This window comes from Mercenaria mercenaria, chromosome 17 (genome assembly GCF_021730395.1).
Source record: "Mercenaria mercenaria strain notata chromosome 17, MADL_Memer_1, whole genome shotgun sequence".
Taxonomy (NCBI): Eukaryota; Metazoa; Mollusca; class Bivalvia; order Venerida; family Veneridae; genus Mercenaria; species Mercenaria mercenaria.
Window position 1 is genome coordinate 608,281 of NC_069377.1, and position 18,330 is coordinate 626,610.

General features: G+C 31.9%; 1 protein-coding gene across 4 annotated transcripts in view; it reads right to left on the reverse strand.

The window, feature by feature from the left end:
* LOC123536023 (glutathione hydrolase 1 proenzyme-like) overlaps positions 1–18,330 on the reverse strand; it is a 125,967-nt gene that overhangs the window by 58,764 nt on the left and 48,873 nt on the right. Inside the window, exon 1 of one of the 4 annotated variants that reach the window (XM_045318797.2) lies at positions 15,412–15,588. The exons of 2 other annotated variants lie outside the window; for them this stretch is intronic. The gene's annotated coding sequence lies outside the window, so the exon portion shown is untranslated. Of the gene's footprint in view, positions 1–15,411; positions 15,589–18,330 lie in introns of those variants that run through there. One more of the 4 variants, XM_045318790.2, reaches the window with a different exon arrangement.

Sequence of the window (18,330 nt, forward strand, 5' to 3'; positions counted from 1 at the left end):
AATAAAAATATATTGAAAAATATCAGTAAATACACAAGCATAATATAAAAAAGATTGAGGGATTGGAGATAGATTTGTACTATCATAAAATACATACGAGCAGGTAAAACTTATATAACAAAGAAAACATTAAAATCCAGTAGTTTGAAGTACATAAACAGCGACGACGACTGGAAAGAAAGCAGAACAGGTTAAAGGTAAATTTAGATAAGAATTATACGTTAAGATTTGATAGTCCAGTTACACAGAAACAACAGACTTTCATAACAGAAGATTTGCTTCATACTTTAATTTAAAGATAATACAGCCAATATGTCAGGGCATTTTCTTAAGATTAAATCACGGCATCTTGTAACGATTGGATTTTCATGATAAACCTTATTTTTTCTGATAATTTAGGGTTGTCTGATTTCTAATGACGGCCAACGGAATCGTAAGAAAAAAATGTAATTATTTACTTTAAATAAGAGATTGTAGTAAATATAAATTAATAAAAGACTTACACTCAAATACACCTGATAATGTAAAAAGATGCTTTAAGAATTAAGCGATCTTTAAGATCTATCACCGAAATTTCTGTAAACTTTTGATAAACTCGGCATAAAAGTTAGAAGATGTTATTTGTTTTGTAGCAACTTTGCACTTAAAATTATATTAATTGCATTGCGCGGTTAAGAATTATACGAAATAATAAATTATACGATTAGAAAAACATTTCGATATTTTATACTTAAACATTCTTCTTTGAAAATAGAAGGCTAATTATATTAGATTAATCAGTATTTTTCTGAATATTAAGCAAAAATAGACACAGGCTACCTTAACTCAAAACAACACATTACTCTTTGAAAGATAAATAATACATTTTTCAAGAATATACCATCACTCACATTGTATATCAGTGAAGTCCGACAATATCCAGAAGACTGGAAAATTATGATATGAATATCTTGTAAATTTCTGCCACGTATTTAATCATAAACGATAATTCACCTAAAATCTGCCGTGTTATCAGTAATAGTTACAGATTTATTGAAGTTATACATTCGGCAAGTGACTATATTTTTCGGAAAAGTTATCATGAAATGCGGAATTAATATTGTTGACTTTCGCTAGTAAAGGGCAGAATTTAGAAAAGCTTTAAAATTATATCTAATGTACTTCAATTTGAAAAAACAGTTGCAATAAACCGAAATTGTTACCTTAATCGAAAAGCATCTGAAAATAACTGTGTTTAATCTGAAGACTGGAATTTAAGCCATTACAAAAGTTTCATATATCGGATTTATTAAATGCGTAAGTATTCATTAACTTCTCCAAAAACTTGTGATTAAATGAGTATTAAAATAATTATGATTATTTTTATGACTACTGAAACCTTGGACTCCATCGCATCATAGACAGTTGTTATCAACAACACTTTTATCATACACTTGCATGATGAAAACAAAAGTCAACACAGGTATTAGATTTGCGATGTTTAGGTAAGCTTGTTTGGGGCTTGAAAACAAGCACAATATGTATGTATTAGATCCCATGCACAGTAAATGAGCGAATTACAATTGTCCGATTGTGGATAAATAGTAAAGTCATATAAACAAATTTACGATATCACATCTGTTATTAGTGGGTTTCGTAAATAAAATGAGTATGGAAATATTAGACCAAACCATTAAGACAAATAAAGATCTTGTGTTGGATTTTTTAAATGTTTAAAGTTAGTAATAAAGTAGTAGTGCACTTACAATGCAGATTCATGAGCAGTGCATTTTCAATGCGTAAAGTAAATGTTCACTTAAACGACTTTGCAAGTAATGTAAAATATCAATTCATGTTTCAGAAATAATAAATTGTATAATTCATCGATTATAGATTACATGTGTGTATTTATTCTTGTTGTTTTAACGGATTATTATATTTTATGATTGAAATTTTTTTATCTGGTTATTATTCTATGTTCATTAACACACTATAATTGCAAATGTTTCATGAATTTGTTCCATTTTTCGTTTAAAATATACTTATATAATTATGAAAACTTTATTATTTTTTTTTAATTCTACTATGCACGTGCTTGCACGCCTAATTACATCGATGTTGAACTTTCGCTAAATTGTTCAAAAGCTGTAGATTTATGAATTTTAACCCGCAATCTGATAACACCCCTGAATCTAAAATAAATCATAAAATGAGCCATCCATGAATAGATAAATATGTGGCTTTATTTCACCGCCTAGTTAGACAGGATTCAATTTCAGTTCCTTACATAAACTTTCAGGGAAGGGTGAAAACAGTTTGCAACAAACACAATATGATAAGTCATACGCCCGTATGGAGTGGTCGGTCACCGATCGTCGCGAAAGTCTTTGTTGATTTATCTCAGGGGTGCGTCATAATGTATGCAAAAACAAAAAAATAAACATAGAATAAAAGTTAATTCGTCATGTAATACTAGGGTCTAATCGCTTAATTTGATTGATTTCTGTTCATATTAGTTTGCACTGTTAGATTACGAAATTTAATCTTTTTTTCAAACTTTTATAAAAATAAACAAATATGATATAAGTTATACTAGTCAACACTTCTATTACCATAGGTAATTGTAGCATATGACCGTAATCTGATCGTTTGTTACCAAAAGTATACGTTACATGTAAAATGCGAATTATTTGCGTTGTTGATCGAAGTAATAATATGTTCCATTTTTATCCAAGGTAATCTAATAACATCATTTTAGGATGCGAACAATTATCACAACTTGTGCACGCACCTGTTTTTCATTCTTTAATTTGCCATATTTTAAATTAAATGTTGACTAGTTATATTTTTAATGGTTAAAATGGTCATGTAAAATGACATACAAGAAAATAATTTAACTATATAAAAAACTTTCTACAATTAAAACCAATTGTCACATGAAATTTGTGGGACAATGTAAGAAAAAGCGTAAGAATGTAATTATCAATTTTGGTCATATGTAATTTTCACTCAGCAATTAAACAATTTACAGTTCAACTAATTTTTTATTAAATATGTTGCACATAGATGTTCTAACCAGAATATTGTTAAAATGAGTAGTATAAGAAAATATATGATTATAAATTAATACGCCGCGATTGTGCATAAAGGGATGTCAGTCCTTTTGATGTTTATGACATTATAGAACTAATGAAGCTGAGTACATGCAAATTGATGTGAGGGAAGTGAAATAAATACATTATTTATTTGTTAAATGATTACAAATTATACGTATAATGTATAGACAGTATTAGAATAGTCCAAGACACTTATATCACTTAAATTTATATCTGAGTCTTGTTTCATGAAATATAATCGCTTGATTTATAAAATTTTGATTGTTTAAGGAAATATAAACCTAAATAACAGTTATAATAAAATATATTAAAAAATAAAAAAATTGTTTTAATTTATCTCAGATTACCGTACCTATGGTTGAAGAAATTTTAAATTGAACTGTTTCAAATCACAGCTTATGGTGCTTTGTAAATGCGGGACTTCATGTGTTACCTGCGACTACTATTTATGCGAATTTGTCTGGCACATCTTGGCGGGCGCTTCGATTTTAGAATTGATTTGGTCCCGAATTATTATAATTATTAAATTCCTATAAATACGGCCATGGTAGGAAAGGCGCTAGGATCCATGCGAACCGGCTTGAAAAACCTTTGACCATTTAATGTAATTTTGTCGATACTATATTTATACATTCCTACTTTAGTCACGCTGGTGACAAGTAATTTGTTTTTTTATCTAAGACATTTTTGAAACAATTTTATTCGATGTTTTTCTACAATCGAATTGAATAACTTTCAATAAATGAACCATAAAAATCATGATCAATTTTTTAAGAGAAGTGGTAAGTTTGCATACACAATTCAACACACGATATTGTATCAGTTCAGAAATACATATGCAATAGTTATATAGCTATATAGGGCCGGACATCGAAAATTAATTTACAGAAATATACGGAATATTCATGAGTGCCAGGTCAATACTTACGGACAATACTGGCGTTTGTTTTTGTACTGCGATGATCAAATGCACAGTCAAAGTCTGAGTTTCTCCGCCATGACTATTTGGACGAGTCAAAGCCAGAAGGGTAATCGATTATTTGCATGATTTAAGTAACAATTTTTATTCAATGCAATGTAATACTGACAGGGAGACTTCCATAGAGCGTTAGGCTATTTCAAGTTCATGGAATGCATCTCAATATAAAGCTCTAAAAAGACATTTCATGTAAAAGAAATTATCTTCTATAAAAAAGTAACGTGATGTGGCCCTGTTTCTTGCTTTTTTACTGAATGTGGTAATAAATAAGCATGCCCACGGCAAGAATGTCGAGCCGGCATTCATATGTAAACATTAACTACAAGAGCTGGAAGTTGTGAAAAGGTGAATGAAAATAAAAAGCTATTTTTGTATTTCCGAGGTTACAGTGCTAAAAAATTAAATATGTCCAAGTTTGACCTTTAACCTCTAAAGTGTTGAGCTACAGACCTGGGTCTTGTGTGCCACACTCCGCCTCATTATGGTGAACATTTGTCCCGAATATTTTCAAAATACATCGAAGTATGAGGAAGATTTAACCCGCGCAAGGTCCATTTTGACCTTTAACCTCTAAGTAAGACATTAACCTTTGAACTTTGAGCATGAGTCTTGCACAGTACACACCATCTCATCATGGTCAAGATGTTTGCCAGGTTATTTCAAAATCATTCCAGGCATGTGGTAGATATAGCCATGACAATGTCTATTTTGACCTTTATGTACTAAATGTGATTTTGACCCGACTTGTCATATTGCGCACGACACACCTAGTCATCATTGTGAACATTTGTACCAAGATGTTGAAATTTTCCCAGACACAAAGGAGTTATCTCCCAGTCAAGTCGGACGGACGCATGCACGCACGCACGGACGCCTATACTGACACCGAACCGCCATTGTGTAAACTAAGTCGAGCTACTGCAAGCGGACTTGACAAAACTGTAAATACCTTTTGTCCGCCTGTAATATATATCAACTAATAAGTGATACACTAATAAGTGATACAATACATGTAATGACTGTAAAGTATAATGACGGGATATGTCCGCATAGCTTACTTTTTGACGTCTCACGAAGTTCTAGTTGCCATTGATCTTTGCATAACATCTATCGAAAAGATAAATTCATAATTATGCAAAGGGCCAACCATACATACCTTAAATATACACGTGCACGAATATGGCGCGAAAATCGCTATTCGCATCCTTTCAAGTGCTTCCTAAGGTAAACGGGTTACACAAATCCGTAACAAACACAGAGCGAATGTAAACATAAGCTGTAATTCACGCTTAAGAAGTAGCACGATCTTTGTGGAGCTTTTCTCCGAAAAAGCATCTATTACCACTAACCGATCCCCTCCCCTTCCCCTGCCCAAACAATTTATCTGTTTTCGCCGCCAGGAGTATTGTCTTCTAAATTTTATGCAGGAGGAGCATACAAACTAATGGACGGACAAGCCTATTACTACACACACGCGCGCACACTACACATATCACTGTGTAGACCACTCCGGCTATATAGTTTTTGTTTTAGAAAATAAAATGCAACACTTTTTCATTATTTCATATAGACGAAATCACAAGTTGACTGCGAAAATTGTGTTTTAATTTTGTAGGAAACTGTTTTTACATGTGACCATAAGTTTGTTTTTACATTTGTGACTGTTTTTTAATACATTTGTCACCAGCAACGTTTTCATATTTGTAACAACCCGGTTTTACATTTGTAGAAAGTTTTTACATATACGGTAAAATTATTTTACGTTTGTTAGCATTTTTACATATGTGACCATTTTTACATTTGGGGGTCCTACAGAGGATGACCTTACATGGTGACTCTAAACCGAAAAACAACAAAAATAATTGCTGTCGAGAAGATGACGCCACCGACATTACACAACAAACGCTAAATTCAAATTAAATCGATCCATTTCAATTAGATTCGTCAGAAGAAGGTAGAAAATGTATCTTCTTATTTTTCTAACGGGTCAGAAATGATAAACTACCAACACTTTTGCACTCATCCTCACATACTCAATTAATCTTTGGGTCAGCAAATTGACGAATAGAAATAAGATACTTTTATACCTAATACAAAAGATTACAAGGTTCTGACACATAATAGATTAAGTCAGTATAAAAGTAAATTATGTTCCTTTTTCAAGTTCTATTTTTCTTTTTAGATCTTTTTTCTATAGACAAAAAAAGTTCTAACTCGTATTGTACGTGCAGTTATATAAAACCTTCAAAATAACAAATTCTTAAGACTCATTTATTTTGAGAAATGAAATCATTGTTAACTGTCACATCAAGTGATATCCCAACATGTATGTTACCGTTCTTCTATTTGCTTAGAAAAATAAGGACGCAACGGTTACATAATTATGCATACCTATCTATTTGCTTAAAACAGTTACATAATTGTACTTAACTCCATCGAAATCAACATTTGAATTATTAAAGATCATACAATCATCATCTCAATTAACCAAATTCATAATACCATTGCTTCTGGAAAGGCCACAAAATCATGACATTTACCCTTTATAACATTCTTCACTTATTTCTTTTGCATAACTTTTCACAGTGATGATCATTCCTTTCTCAGGAAAATGGCCATTTGTGCCTTCGAGCTTGCTAATGAAACGTATTTGCTCCACGTCATGCTAATTTCAAGAATCACCGAGGACATTAACTTATTTTAAAGCGCTGGACTGTTGGAGGTCGAATATTTCTTTCAGAACAGAAAAAGACCAAGTTTATCACAGTGTTACTTTGCGCTATCACTTGCAAAATACAATGTATATATCATTTGCTAGCCCTGTACATATTTCATAGCTAAAATATCTATAACTAAAATTAACTTAAGCGGAAAAATTGACGTACCTTTATCAGGGCATATTAATCCAACATATTTATTTTTGAAATTAGTCTAAATTTTGTTACTTTATATTATCGTCTTCAGAGTGACCAGTCTGTGTGTTTACTTTTTAATCGTGGGCCCTGAGGACAATGTAATTGATGTTTTATGTACTTAAACGGTTGTTACATGTTGAGACTGATTGTACCATTGCAAAATGATTTAAAACAATTTACGACTTTATACACAATGTATAATGTGTCCCGTTGGTTTGACGGATACTTCATTAACGGTCAACTAATTGAAACAACGAAACTATTTTTATAAAACTGGAACATTTTATCGTTAAAATGATATGTAACAGGTATCATCTACATGTCTGCGACTCGATTTATGTCCTATACTAAGTAAGAATTGAAAGAAAAACAACAAAATATTTTTCAAACATGCGTCGAGCTTTGAGAGATAATACTACAACCTTGCGAGTCTTTACCTATTTTAATTGTATTACAATTTTAATCAAAGACACTTTAGAAACATTCAACGTAGCGATGCACTTTTACAGTCGGACAAAAAAAAATTTCAGAGACATGCAAAAGTACAACTTGATTACCCGTCTGCTGACAAAAGAAGCATCTTATTTGATTGTTTTCATAACTATTTGTAAAGCACTATTTATGTAGTTCATTTCTGTATCATGTGACAAGCTGCTGTTATATCAGACAGTAGTACTCGCTGATAAAAGTGATTGCGATTAAGTGTATTCATTTGAGACAGAAAAGTAACGTTTTATCTGGTAAAATACAGGAAATTACTTGGCATGATGTCATTAATTATTTGTTGCCCACCCTTTTTCACAGAGAATTGTAAAATAAATTACATTCATTTTCTGTTATTTGATTGTTTGGAAGCTGATCGCGATTTAAACTTATTTAGTTTTGTAATGGAATTACATATTGTGTTTTAAACATATTAAGCGGGTAAATCTAAATGAAAATTATTCGTTATTACACTGCCAGAATGTTTTAAATGTAACAAATTGTATCAAAACCTCAGAATTGGCAAGTTACATTAATGTATTTGTTTTAAAAGTAAATGTTTATTAATCCCTAGACACCACTATTCTCCCCACAGAAGTGTTCTTCGAATACTCAATACTGTTTTTTTTCCTGGTTATTGTAAATTGAGATCTATGATATGGGAAAGTAAAATGAACTTAAACCTGGATGTGAGTTTACTCCTTCCTGTACATTCGTATAGTTTTTGTTTAAAATTTAGTGGGGAGCGGGCAGTAAATTTGAAAAATCTATCATAGACGTACATAATTTTATCGTTCTTATGTGCATCATATGGACAGCCAAAAGTAATGACCGTTCGACAACAAAAAAAAGAAAAACTTTAGATATCAGGATATATTGCTATAAATTTCTTAAGATGAGCTTTGAAACTCAGTTACTGACAGATTATAAGTTATTGAAACACATCAGAAAAAGTTGTTTTTATTTTTTTTCGATCAAAATTGAAAGCGTATGTGCCGAGGATTCTTAATTACAAAGCTTTATGTTTAAGAGCCATTAAGTACGAATTCCTGCGTCGTGTATTTGTCAAGAAGTTAGGAAAGATTTAATTGCCGAGGCTGCCCGGGATAAATCTCCGACTAGGGCACGTCTGTTTCTTGATTTTGCATTTTTAAAGGCCGACATTGGTTCTCCTGGAGAACTTTTCTTGTGATTGACAACCTTAATTGCTTCTTTTAGAAAGTGCTGATAATCTAATGATAATGTGGTCAGCAGTGGTCACATTATACAAGACTGCTGTAGGTCATCAGATCAAGCACAATTTATGATCTGAGAGATACACAGGTAATGTGTAAAAAATAAATTACTGACTAAGGCATTTCTATCTGAATTGTTTTATTATCTAAAATGTCTCTTCCTTTTAGATTTAGTTTATATTAATGTCTTTTGTATGTATAACCACATAACTGAAGTAGACATGAAATAATAATAACAATGATAATTATAATAATACTATCTATGTGATGGGGAAACATCATCTATAAAACAGTAGCCAATAGGATTCCTTGCTTTCAAATTTGACCTATGATTTGAAATTTGAACATTGCGCCTAAAATGGAAACACACTCACACTCACACAGGTTTTTGAGCAAGCTAGTTTCTTTATAAATAAGTGGAATAGATAAAAATAAATTGATATTAACTTGGAATTTTTATTTTGGATTATCACTTAGGATATGAAATAGTGACTAAATTACTGTTATATGAAAATATTAATTGTCACACTGAAATACAAAAAAGTGAGCCTTAGAGATATAACTAATTCCAGCAGTACTAAAGAAAATAAGAAGAAACGTTTGAGTGACGGTACAATTAAAGTATATAGTTATACAAAAAGCAGAAAACAGTTTGATATAGCATTTGCTGACAACAAGGAAAAACTGATATTTGAAAACAAACTTGAATTATACAAAACAAAACATGGACTAAAGTCAGTGAAGGACTTTTTTGATCATGTATTGAATCATCCAGACACAAATGATAACAGAAAAAAAGAATTCAGCTCGGACTACAATACTGACTGTATTTTAGGAAATTCAAAATGTTCAAATTTTTTATGTGCGAATAAAAAGTTGTTTGATCTAGTTGACTGCTTGGGTCATCACCACAGAAACTGTGGATTAGAACTTAGATCTTCTTCCCTTTCCAATTGTGGACATGTTGCAGAGATTGTTTGGAGCTGTCAGAATGGACATAAAATTCAGTGGTAATCTTCAAGTAAACTTTCTGAAAATTATGCAATAAATTATCGTGTAATGATGTCTTATCTATGCTCTGGAATTACACAGATAGGTTATGAACGTTTCAGCCAGTTTGCAGAAATTGGAACACTGACAGAACATTTCCGAAATAAAGCATCAAATACATTGTCAGCCATTTCTGTTATTGCAAAAGAATCAATTCAATATGCTCTTTATGACGAAATACAACATTCCAAAGACAAAGGTGAAAATGGAATTTCAATTATGACAGATGCTCGTCACCATTGTAGAAAAAATAGCTATCACACGAATCATGTGACACTTGGGCAACATTCTCATAAAGTTATTAATTTTCAGCACATTAATAAGAACCAGGAACCTTCTACTCAGAAACATGAAAAAATCAATTGTGAACAAATGTATAACGATTTCGAAAGACAAGGTGTAAAGGTGAATATTCACTCTCATGATCGTAATCTTTCTGTCAATAAATTTGTGAGAACAAAGGATGATGTAAGAAACTGCAACGAGCGGTGGCATGCAACAAAACTAGTAGCACAAGGTCTCAAAAAGATATCTTCGGGCGCAAGGCGCAACATTGGAGTAACTTGGCATCCTCAGCTCGCAGACAAAGGGGCTCGTATCCGAAACCATACATACTTTGCCATTGACAATTGCCGAAACGATCCTGAAATACTACGTCAAATAATTGACAATTGTGTACCCCATTTTCAAAATAACAACTGTGCTGTAGATTCTGAATGTAAAACTCCAAATTATGTTCCGGATTATGTAGTTATTGATGATACTTCAGCAGTGCGCTTGTTGACACAGTTTTTACATTCCCTGACACTTTACAAAAATGCACAGGATTATGCCCTTTCAAAAGATACGATATATGTTGAAAGTTTCAATATCACTTGTTTGATTTACCTGGACAAGCGTGTTCATTACGAAGATAAATCATACATGATACGTATTAATTTGGCAATTATCTCCTGGAATGAACATGTAGACAGGCCTTTCACATCACGGTGGAACCCAGAAGAAGTGCATCACAACAGGCGTCAGTTAAGGAAGAAGAGGTATAAGAAAAAAATCTTATAATTTTGTGAATGACATTTGGGTACTGCTTGTCGAAGTGCTTGATGGAAGACAGCAGTTGCCAGACATTCAAGAAAACAATGATGATTCTGATCATTACCAGGAGGACAGTGATGATGAATAAAGAAACATGATAAGAACAGAAACACAATTTATCTAATATAATAATTTAGAAACACAAAAGGTATGTTCTTATGGTCATAATATGACCACACTTCAATTTTAAAGAAAGATCATTTTCTGCCAAATTTGGAGTCTAGTCCCTTTAATATAGTTCAAGAGAATTCCTATAGTTTTTTTTTCCTTTCATAGAATTTTTTTAAATTCACATATATGAGAGGAAAATTTGTGCTGAAAACAATGAACAAATAAAAACAATGGGTCACCAGGGTTGTTTTTGTGAAAAATTGTTTTGAACACACCCACTGTTGCTGAAACTGCCAGCGATTTTTCAACATTTTCATAATTTTCTGCTTTTTTATAAATACCAGCGAAAATATACATCAAGACAGCACAATAAGGTTTTTTTCCTTTTTACAGATTTTATTATATATTTATTTGATATCATAGTCATATTTGAAATATTCTATCCTTACAATAATGGGTACAAATGAAAAAAAAAATATTGTTTCATATTCACTTTTGTGAACTTTTTTCAATGAAAAATATCCATAGTGAAGAATATTTTTTTTAATTTTGAATAAACCCTTTCATAGAATTTTTTCCTGTTTTTCTTGTGTAAAGATAATTGTATTGTGAGTATAAAAATGGCTAAAAATGTATGGGTCACCAGGCTAAAATTTATGTTAAGACGGCTAGAATACAACACCTGTTCGGACGGAAAATGGCGCGAACCTGGCCAAATTGATTACATGTATGTCTGCTAGAAGTTAATTTTCTTTTTAAATTCTCAATTCTTTCTGTAATTGAATACTAAATAATCTGAAAGGTGATATTGTTTTATCGTTACTAAGTCAATTATCATATATTACATGAACAACACTGTCTTTGTACTAAAATGCGATGTAAAAACACAACCACAAAAATAGCAAGATATCTGTCAGGCATGATACTTGTCAATACAACATAAACCAGTATCAACATTTGATTACTGGTAAAACTGATCAGAAATGTTATTTCATTCAAGATTCCTCATATTTAAGATTGTCTGTCACATGTTTCAACAAATATTGACTTCAGTTCAGTTTTCCATAGAAAGTGTCGGCTGCGCAGAAAGATGCGCATAAAAATCTATAGGAATTCCCTTTAAATGCAAAACCGGTTGAATACATGTATCCTTTTGATGGTTTTGGTCGCCTGTAGAATTGTACCAAAATGTACATTGTTTCAGTTAAACCAGGTAAAACGTATTATTGTTATTATTATTATTATTTTACAGGTGAATTGAATTTAGATTGATACAGGTTTGACAGGTTATCGGAGAATAAAATATAAACACAATATCTTCTTCTTCTTATGTGTCAAAACGATGTTAAAACTATATTTTTGCACTGATTCCGTACAGAGGTCGAAGTATTGTGCACAGCAATCAAGTTAATTCCATGAGTTCCCTGACAAATGTCTATCTAAGCATGGCATTCAATCATCGCGAGAGCATGTGAATCAGCCTGACTAATTAGAATTCATATCAATATCACAGTAGCATATCCGCTGAGACCTTAGAATTCCTGAAACACGTAAACTAGATTTTTATTCCATTTTTATAATTTATATATATTAGAAATCTAATGGCAAAAGTCTGTGGAGAAATCTTTTCTATGTCTGTCAGAGTGTCCTGAAAACTGCGTGCCTTGTAGTTTATTAAAAGAATCCTTAGAGAACACTAGCGGAACAATGTGTGCCTACTGATATAGAAATACATAGAAGATAATAGCACGGAGACATGATATAGCTCTAGATCTTATAGAGCCCTTGAGGTAAACCAGTATGATAATAGCACGGAGACATGATATAGCTTGAGAACTTATTGAATCTATTTCCCGAAAGATGTACATAATATTTGATTTAAAATTTTAAAATAAGAGTCAAATTAATTGTTAACCATTCACTAGCTTCTAGACAAATTTCCCCAAACAGTTATTGAATGACTTTTTACACATTCTGTCATGCATTATGTGTATGAGCTTGCGATACGTAACAAAAACATACATGCTTGTTGAAACAGGTTTAACTTCCGGAAATGTTTATTTTTTTGAGACATATCAAGGTGACAAATTCACACAAACATAGAAATGTGTTCTGATGTTGTTTTTTTTTAATTCAAACAGTTACTCTAAGTATATTAGTAATTACTAATTATGATATACAATCAGGCCGAGTATTTTAACATTTTTCGAAGTTTTTATCATCTTAAGAATAACTATTTAACCACAAGTGTTGCCTATGCCAAAAGCACGTTAGAATATGTATAATGATACTTGTACCTGACCATCTGAGAATGATTCAAAATAATTATCTTAATTAATATTTCTCAGACGTAACGATCAGAAATGCATGCAAACTTCTGTGAAAACATAGTTTTTGTCATAGAAATATTTCGTACACATCTGTCAGAGCATCGTCTGTAAATTCCGCTGATAATTATGTAACTATCTCACAGGTTCTGTTAATCTGACAGATAAAAGGAAATTGTATCATTTTTATCAAATATCTAAAATAAAAAAAAACTGTAAATATCAACACTTTTACACTCATCCTTACGAAAGTCTGTTTCGACATCGAAGAAAAATTGATTGCTCGCACGTTTTCACACAATCGTTTCCAACATCAAAATATTATTGATGTCTATCCAAGTATTAACCTTGTTCGTATCAGTCTTAGTCAAAAAGGGAGGTAACCAAAACAATGGATATTTTTTACCATGTGAATAAATTAATTTAACATATGACAGACATATGAAAAACTGATAACCGAATATAGGATTTAACAAGAAAAAATAACATTTTTGATGTTCATAGCAATAGATGTGGCGGTCGAATTTTAAACAAAGGCATTAATAGTCTATAATTCAAATACATTTTGAGTTGTAGGACATTATTGTTGAAAAAAAGCAGAAATAAGGATTAAATAAATATCTGGATAATTAGTGAATTCGTCTATTTTATTTCTTTAATGTTACCACGGAAATAAAATGCCTGTCATATTGATAAAATATTGAAATATTCAAAGCATTCTCAGTTTTAAGTCGGTATGGAAATTTCTTTGAATTCCTTTAAAGATTTAATACGTCCTAACAGACAGAATTAACATTAGAACAATTGAACTTGACTAGATTTGAAAATATCAATCTTTTTTCTTTCTTTTTTTTTTTTTTTTTTTTTTTTTTTTGATATTTTGTATATTAGTTAAATGAAAATATCTGTGTCAGATCAAAATGCAATGTAATAATCAGTTGTAAGGCAAACAAGATTTTACATCAATCTTATTAACTGTATTATTATCTTCAGAATGACCAGTCCGTGTACTGATTTCATATAAATGATCAATTACTATGTTCGCATCTTCGAAATGATCAATCTCAGTGTTAGCATCTTCAGAATTATCAGTCTGCGTGTTATCAACTTCAGAATAGGCAGTCTGTGTTCTACTACATTTAGAATGATCAGTCTGTGTCTCGGCATCTTCAGAATGATCAATCTGTGTGTTACATCTTCAGAATCACAAATCTGTGTGTTATCTTTTAAATCGTAAAACCCAAAGACATCGTTAGAAATGTTTTATGTAGTTTTAGGGTTTCTTTTCACAGCTATGTGGACCACTGTAGGATTGTCAGTATAAAAACAATATGTATTGTTCTTAACTGAAAAATCATTAAGCTATTCAAATTATGTATGATTATGTCGCATTGCCTCTCCAAACTAAGCAGATAAACTAAAATAAAAGGGAACTGCTGAGACAGTTAAAGCGATAACACAAAAACCTAACTAGAAACTTATTTTTAGAAAAATAAAAATATATCATCTAGTCGGTAGCCACACTAGGTGGTTAGATAAAATGTAAAGTGTTATACGCCCTTCTTAAAATTTATGTTACAATAATAGCATTTCATGCAAGCACACTCCATTCATCGGCGAAGTAAGCCTATCATACTAAACTATACAGAAATGTTTCATCAACTTGAATATATGTAAATAGATCTTTAAAAAGAACACAACTGAAACCAGTTAAATAAATTCAAAGCCACTATAAAGTTATATTCTCCTCAATACACGCCAAATGTTTTCAAATTACTGTGTTCCGGTCCTGTTTGGACAAGCGCCTGCTCCCTGTGAACGCGAAGCGCAAAGGTACGACGTTACGATGGTAAAGCGGGACAGTACGATGGTGACAACACGACAATGCTATGGCGAAGCGCGACTGTACGATGGCGAAGCGCGACGCAGTTTTGACCTGTGAAAGCTTGCAGTGTGACAAAGCGGTAAAATTTGCTGTAAGATATACATAGGTAAGCTAATTTAAATGAGAAGTTTATTTGCAAATATATCTAACAACTTAGTAAATTATTCAAGAACAGACTCATTTGCAACCATTATGTAACACGAATATTACAGTAATTTAATATAATAAATACTCACAAGTCGTTTGTTGTAAGTCCGATATATTCCTGAACATAAAATAACAAGTTCTAAGAATGTCTAGATCGTCATGCCATAATATTATACTTTATGTCGATACCGATTCTGGATAGTTCTCATTTAAATGTTTAACACTAAGCCCACACTGAGCAATATTTTCATTTAGATATATATCTTGCGATATTCGTTCATGGAAACATTGTTCGGCCAGCTTATCAGCAATCTAAAGATGTAGATCTTGGCATGACGTCTTACGTTCTAACACACAGATCGTCTTAGATAAAATGTTTCAGATATCATTCTTGTTGCAACTAGAACTATGATTCTTCCATAACACACAGGTTACGTAAACAACAAAGCATTTTGTGTACAAAGTTTTAATATCTTTATTTTAGTCAATTGCAAGTGTTTCTACTATCAGAAAATATGACTGTATCGTTCTTTTAAATTTCAAGCTGGAAATCCAGGCAGATTAAAGAGTACTATAATTAGGCAAATCATTATATTGATATCGGCTTTATAAAAGCTTAAGTTCTGATATTCATATGCATAATATAATCATAACATTAAGTGATAAAATCATTTGTAAACAGCCTTTCATCCAAATTAATGTTGTTTATTTTTTCGAAAATAGTTAACTTGATGCCCGTGTCTAAAGAGTCACATTTTGACTACTTTTCACTTGAACGGCAACAGTAGATGCTTGTATTACATAAGTCGTGTCTACAGACCTGTATTTCAGATAATAGAACCGTTTCATTTGACTGCTTTTTTATGCGATTTTAACACCAGGAGCCTGAAACATATTAGCCAATAAATTACGATAAATCAATCACTGTACCAAGTGTTTTGGTTTAATCTCACACAACGTTAAACGGAAGGGTAACGATAAACGTAGTCGTCAATAATTTATTACATTTATATCAGTTCTAGAGATTTTTATATTGATTTTTTCTTTCCAAGGCTGTTTTTAACAGTACTGTATCGTATTTAAGGTATGTTACTGCCTTGGGAGAAATTAAGAACAACCTTTAAAATGAGCGTGTTAAAGCCGAAAAAAAGAAAAAAACAGCGTCGTTCACAAATATTTTCCAGTTACTTAAGTTGTATTAATCATTGAAATCTGCAACGCTTTTCGTGATATTCCTGTACCTAGAAAACTGACTTTCTTCACTGAAAGGTTCCATGACACAAGGGTGTATGTTATTACACTAAAGTAACCAGATGCCTTGTATTATGTTCAAACAAAAGCAGTTGTTTTGATTCCGCATCTTGATTTTATCAGACATCTACTTGCTGTTACTGAATGTTTGTTCAGCGTTGATCCAAAAAGCGGACTTCGTTATTCTAAGCTTATTAGATCGACTTTCAAACTTTGTTGTGAAAGAAAGTTTAATAAGTTTGACCAAATATTTTGAATACATGTACAATCCCATGTTACAAAAGTCACAGAGACTGGGTTGAGAAATATTACATTTATGCCGCTTAACACAATTCCATTGAAATACTCTCAACTTAGCTTCGATAGAAGACTTAAAAGGTGTTATATAGATACTGCAATCTAAACTGTCAAGGTAACTATAACGTAAACTTAGCTTTTTGTCTTTTGGGATCACGAAGTCCTTTCAACTTTATTATATTTACGTTTCAGTCATTCTGTTAATCTGTTTAGCCAACGGACATTTCAAACAATAGCTTATAAAGTTTTCGCGTTAAGGAATAATATCCCCGATGTCTGAGAACAAAGCAAGAAAAGATGATTAAAGACCAGTTTCATACAAGTTAAAGCACAGCAAAAGTTCCTTCTAGGGCACATCGATATACATTTATAAGGATCATCTTGTAAAATTTCGGTTGCAACATTTGTATCAGTGTGTTGAACCCCAGGATCGGACCATTCTACCTTATTGACATTCCGTATCCCTCCGTTTAAGCGCCCCGGGGTGTTACATTTTGCACCAAGGATGCGTTTATTTCTGTACAAAAATACAAAAAAAACCCTAAAATTCTGAAAAAGGAACTATATATGTTGTTTTCTACTACCTTAAAATGTCAAGTCCGCTATTTCCAAAGTATTTACGCTAACATAAGTTTTTTTAATCTAACAACAAAGTAAATCCGTTATAACTTTTAGTTGAGAAAATACGGCAATTAAGAAAACACTGACCCGGTCAGTCCATGTAGTGTACCATCCGATGCTCGAATCGGTTGCGCACAATTAGAGGGGTCGCAATGGGGTTTATTTTCACATATTGATCATGCATTCGAAGGTAACGACGTATGTTAACCTTTGTGACAAATAAGACTATTGGTATGTTTCAACATTGCCACTTTTCCATCCTCAGGTTAAGTAAAATGTAATCCGCAGAAAGCGTTCAGCCAGAAAGTCGCCTCAATTAGAAAAGAATAATTTTAACGTCAGAGGTTATTTCTGAGGTCACGAAGTCTGATTGGCCAGCTTTCGAGGTAAGTCAAGTGTGACTTACCGATTTTAAGTGTTCCTTCTGAAGAGATGTATACCCTGTTTAAGAAAATGTATAATATAATTCAACTGCATTAACCTAGTATTTTCAAAGCCAGTTTCTTTTATGTCCTTTCTCTCATACCCCAATCACATTGTAACAAAACTTAATTATTTCGTATTTATTACTTGATTCCAGCCTGTATTTATACATATGTGTTATTCCCAGACAGAATACGTATTAATTCTTCATCAAATAGAAACAATTAATTATTGTTATTTAATGTGTATTCTTCAAATTAATACTTTATACCATTTGTTCGACAACCACATACTGATGCTTATACTTGAATAGGCTTCGTAATATCTTAATCTCCAAACAAAATTGTTCTTTTTTTTTTTTCTTTTTTTTTTTGATATATGCGATAGCAGCAGACGATGGTGTTTGAATTTTTGTA